This window comes from Macrotis lagotis, chromosome X, assembly GCF_037893015.1.
Source record: "Macrotis lagotis isolate mMagLag1 chromosome X, bilby.v1.9.chrom.fasta, whole genome shotgun sequence".
NCBI lineage: Eukaryota > Metazoa > Chordata > Mammalia > Peramelemorphia > Peramelidae > Macrotis > Macrotis lagotis.
The window spans coordinates 649,683,235-649,689,234 of NC_133666.1; positions in this window are offsets into that span (position 1 = coordinate 649,683,235).

Genomic DNA, 6,000 nt, shown 5'->3' on the forward strand with positions numbered 1-6,000 from the left:
GACTCTAAATAATTTCCACCCATGGCATCTAGATCTGTTCTCCAGGGCCAAGTGGAACAATTTAATCCATCTTCCATATGACGCAAAGATAGTTATCATGTCCTCCTCATGTCTTTTCTTCTCCAAACTAAAGATCTCCAGTTTCTCAAACTAATTCCTCCCAGGCCTCTTCCTCCAGTCCCATTGCCATCCCAGCCAACATCCTCTGGCTATACTCCAGCTTGTCAAGGTCCCTCCTAAAATGTGGCTCCCAAAACTGAAAACAAAGACATGTTCTAACCAGAGCATAGTTCAACAAGACCATCAACTCCTTTCTTAAAAACAGAATGTCTTCCTTAATCCATCTCATAACTGCAATAGCTTTGGGGGATAATATATCACACTGCTGACTCTCACTATGCTCACATACCTAGCTATGCAGTTGATTTTTTGAACCCAAGGATAAGACTTTACATTTATCCCCTGTTATAGTTCATTGTATTGAGTTTGAACCATCATTCTGACCAGCAGACACTTTTTGGATCATGAATATGCTAGGTATTTCTCTCAGCTTTATGTCATCTGCAAATATAAGAAACAGTCTCTTTTTTTGTAGACAACTTGCTGTTTAGCTCTTAATTTAATGAGGCTGTTGTTTTTTTCTTTTTTTAATTTGTTTATTTTTTCAACTACATACAGAGATGGTTTTCAACAATCATTTTTGGTAAGGTTTTGAATTTTATGTTTTTCTCCCCCCCCCACAGAGCAATCTAAAATAGTTTATATGTGTATAACTATGCTAAACATTTTCATATTAATCATGTTGTGAAAGAATTACAACCAAAAAAAAAACATGAGGGGGGAAAAAACCATAAAACATAAAAAAAATTTTTAAATTGAAAACAGTAAGTTTTGATTTGTATTCAAATTCCATAGTTCATTTTCTGGATGTGGATGATATTTTTTCATCACAAGTTTTTTAGAATTATCTTTGATTATTGTACTGCTGAGCTGAGCAAGTCTGTATCATAGTTGATCATCACACAATGTTGCTCTTAATGTGTACAATGTTATTCTGATTCTGCTCACTTCTCTCAGCATCAGTTCATGCAAGACTTTTCAGAAATTCCAGGCCTCATGATTTCTTCTAGAACAATAGTGTTCCATCATATTCAGATACCACAATTTGTTTAGCCATTCTCCAGTTGATGGGTATACCCTCAATTTCCAATTCTCTGCCACTACAAAAAGAGTGGGGTTTTTTTTACCTGTTCTTCTGATCTCTTTGGGATACAGACCTGGAAATGTTATTGCTTGATCAAAGGTATGTACAGTTTTATTACCCTTTGAGCATAGTTCCAAATTGCTCTCCAGAAAGGTTGGATCAGTTCACAATTCCAACAAAAATACATTGGAGTTCCACATCCCCTACTACATCACTCATTTTCCTTTTTTTTGTCATTATTGGCCAATCTGATAGATGTGAAGTGGTATTTTATTTTATATTTCTCTAATCAATAATGATTTAGAGCATTTTATCAAATGAAACATACTCTATCTTCAGCTAACTCATTGATTTAAAGTGTTAGAAAGAATATAATGATAGACTCTTAGAAAATTCTGCTAGGGATTTCTAAGTTGACATTGGTCTATTATTCTACTATTATCTGGATCTAGTTATTCAATCAGTTCTAAATTAACCTAACGTAAGCAACTTCTAGCCCACAAGTCTGCCTCATCATCAATGATAGAATGACAGAATTTGACAAAAATTTCGCTAAAATCCATGTTTCTGACATTTTTCTGACCCAGCAATTTAGTAATTCCTGAAATTAGGCTGGCATGACCTGGGCTTGATAAAAACATGCTGGATTTTGTGATCACTGCTTTATTTTCTAAATGTTCACAAACTTTCTTCAGTGCCATATTTTAGAATTTTTCTAGAGATTAAAGTCAGTTTCATGAGGCTATATATGAAATCTCAACATATGTTTGCTAGTTTCCCATCTGTTTATACCTTTCCCATCTACATTTCTTCAAAGATTGTCTCAGCAATATTGCATCTGCCATTCTTTCAGTAGCCTAAAATGTATCTTGAAAATGTAATCCATAGCCCAACTGCCCCACCACCACCACCACCACCAGTGTTCTGGGCTAACATTAACCAGGTTCAGTCCTGGAGACTGACCAATTTCTCTCTTTTACTCATTTTTTGCACCTGGAGTTACTAGAGGAAAATCTCCTAATACAATCACAGTACTTGGGTTCCTCAAATACAGGTAATAATGACCCCAGATCCTGCACAAGTTTTTGAGATACTAAATAAATATAGGATAGGACAGCTTTTTTGGGAGAGATTCACCAAAGAATTCATCAAAGGCCAAAAATAGATTCAGACAATGCATAAAGTAGTCAAATAGCCCATAAGCTCCCTAGAAAAGAGATCTGAACTTACAATTGTTAATGGAGTAATCCTCTGACATTCCGGTAAATCCTGCTTTTACACAGAATCCTACACAGTCTCTAGAAGGCTCAAAGAAAAATCCTTCTCCCTCCACACATACCCCCAATTTCCTAGGTAAACATGGTATACTTTGGAGACTGCTGAATAAACAATACCCCTTCTCATTGAATCTGTACTATCCAGGTTTCTCATGGTAAAAAGCAAGGAAGCAACAAAGTATAGGTCACCAGGTCAAGGCATCTGGGTGGCATAATGAACACAGAGCCCTGGACTTGAAATCCAGAAAAACTGAGTTCCATTCCTTACCCTAACTCTTCCTAGTTGTACGATCCTGGACAAGCCACTTAATCTCCCTGACCATCAGTATACTCATCTGTAAAATGAAATGGTTGGGGTCGAGGGCATCTCTTTCCTTTCTAAATATATATTGTAATCTTGCCCCCAGCTATCCCACCCCAAAATGTAGCTTCAAACTTTAGCGGTAGGGGTCACATCAGAGGATTCTCTTCTTTCTCCAGGAAGCATGCTACTGACTTCAGTAACCAGGGTTCTTAACCTGAGGTTCAGGAATTTGATTTTTAAAAACATTAATAGCTGTATTTTGGCATAATTGGTTTCCTTTGTAATCCCCTGTATTTTGTTTGAAAACCATTATTCAGAGAAGAGATCCCTAAAATTCCAAATTGACTGCTAAAAGTATCTGTGACACAAAGGAAGGCTAAAATTTCAGTTCTAGAAATTTGGAACCCCAAAATCTCAAACTTGGTATCACTAAAAAAAGAATTCCCAAAGTAGGATTGCTCCCTTAATCTGAGAGGGCACCTGTTTGTCTGCTCTTGCAACATATATTTCTGCAGCAAGTCTGTCACTGCCCCCAGGCAGTATCTCTGGCTGGAAAGGTCCATCATCAAGTCTTTGGTCTCTGGCTTGTGCTCAGGAAAGAAAATAGCAGCCAAGAACTCAAGGTCCAGGAACTCCCCTCTCAGGCCACCTGGGAGAGCACATGCAGCCCTCCATGAGCTTCTGCCATAAATTGCCCATAGTTATTAACTGCTCCTGGGGGGTGAGAGGAAACTGTGAATAGACATAGGTTTCTCTTACAGGCACAAAAAACATACAGATGACAGATCAGAGCATTTCATAAGCAGGGTTAGAGTGTGTGTGTGTGTGTGTGTGTGTGTGTGTGTGTGTGTGTGTGTGTGTGTGTAAGGGGAAGAAAGAACTTGTGCATAGCAACAAGAATAAAGGGAAAGGTCACCAATTCTGCTCCAACTTTGTCCAATCCTACTAAACCTCCTTGAGACTTATTGAAGCTTCAAAGAAATTTTCATAGCTGATAGGGCTGTAATAGGAGTTGAAAAGAATTTATTCTCCCTACCCTAAATTTTGAGGAGCTTCCACCAATATGGTAGGGGGGAAAAGGCTTAACATCATGCTTGGAAAAGTCTTTTTTGGATAGGGTATGACAGTGGGTATGACTGACAAAATCATTGAAAACAAGTTGATTAGCACCAAGCATATTGACTAGGAAGTCTCACAGAAAAGGGTTAACACTCCCTATAAGGAATAACAGACAATAATTCTTGCAGATGACAACCACAACTCATCATAGGAGCAGAAAAAGAATAAATAACTTTTCACAGACAGACAGAAACAGCAGCTGCAGAGTCAGAATGGGGAGCAGCAATGAGGCACCAGTCAGTTGCTGAGAGACTTAGCTATGAGATGTATTCCAGCTAGGATATAACTTTAGGAGTATGAATTATCCAGGAAGTTTCTGTCACCAGTAAGTCATTTATTAAACACTTACTATATGCTAGCACTGTCTGGGAATCAAGTGAAAAGAATACAGTCCCTGTCCTTAAGGAACTTATATTCTAATGGAAAAAACAACACACAAAAGGAAGCTGGAGGGAAAAGATGGAAAGAAGTTTCTGGGAAATGATGGATAAGTCCAGAGGAGTATAGTCTGGTGGAAATTAAGAGTCATGGGGAGATCATACTCCTTTATACAAAAGGGATTTTTTTTCCTTCTTTGCTATTCTGTCCATGTTAGAAGTTTTATAATTTGCCAATTATTTAATATTTATTATCCTGGTAGAAATTGCTCTAGAGAGGGTACAAATGATATTTCCAAAATACCGCTCACTGATCTTGGAATAGAGAGAGCTTCTTCCCAAGTCATGTAACATTAACACTATATTAAATTTGGTCAACAAGGCTAGTCTTTGAGAGTAGCTGTGGTCAAAAAATCACTCTACAGTAAACCTCATGATGAGATTTCCCAGACTTAGCTAGGCTGACTCTTAGACCAACACTGAGCTGACAGTGGAAGCTTTTCCAGCTTGTTCAGCCTTCCAGAGTTTATAATTCACTAGCATATCCACTGAGGTAAGACCCAGGTTTACTTCCGTGACAAGACAAAACATTAAAGTAGGGTTTTCATGGAAGTTGAAATGGAATATGAATTAAATTAGGGGTAGTTTGCCCTTAGGAGAGGAAGGCTTGTCATTCTCCCATCAACACAGAGTAGCCCTCCTATCCTGTCTTTGGATTCCCTCTTGTTCTAGGACATCACCAAAAAGATTCCTTTGTTGTACCATATACCAACAGACTTACCTCATTAAGGTGCAGAGGCCTTCCTAAAGGTCTCTAGGCTCTTTAGAGATATCATATATTGCCTGCCTTGCTCCCATCTACCTAAAAACATCACATAAGTGTCTTTTTAATATCTACATTGGTTAATGAATTCCCTGAGAATTCAGATGGATCTCTTCAAGTCATGTCCCCTTTTCTTCATCATCCTAGCAATAAAAAGTTCCAGTAGGTGTTGGATGAATAAAGAGCTCCTCAAGAAAAACAAAAGGCCAAATTTAATAAGACAAAGCCTAATACGGTTTGGTATAAAAATTTTTACATTGAAATATGATAAGGGGAAAGTATGGTACATTACTAGATAAAATTTTATCCAAAAAAATCAAGGAATTTTAATTAATTGTAAATTTGATATAAGTCAAACTTAATTTTTTCCCTAAATGTTTAAAAAACTGTCTAGTGAGGAAACTCCTTCCACAGATGACAATATCTAACTCATTTGTAATTTGTAGTCTTAATAGCTCCCTTTCTGAGATGATTTATTTGCCCAGAATGACATAGCTGTCAGAGATAGGACTGAGTCTTCCTGACTAAGGTCAGCCCTCTGGCCACTGGGCCTCACTGGACCTCACTGGGCCTCATGAGCATAGAAAGGGAGTCAAAAAGAGGCAAATGAAATTTTAGACTGCATTAAAGGAGGTATATCAAAAAAGGGTTAGGAAGTGACAGTCCCACAATCCTTTGCCCTGGTCAGATTATTTCTGGAATATTTCATTCAGTAAAATGAAGCACCCCAGTTCAAAGAACCACATTTTTTTTAGGTTATTGCAAGTCAAATAGGTTTAAGTGGCTTGCCAAAGGCCACACAACTAGGTAATTATTAAGTGTCTGAGGCTGGATTTGAACTCAGGTACTCCTGACTCCAGGGTCAGTGCTCTATCCACTGAGCCCCCTAGCTGCCC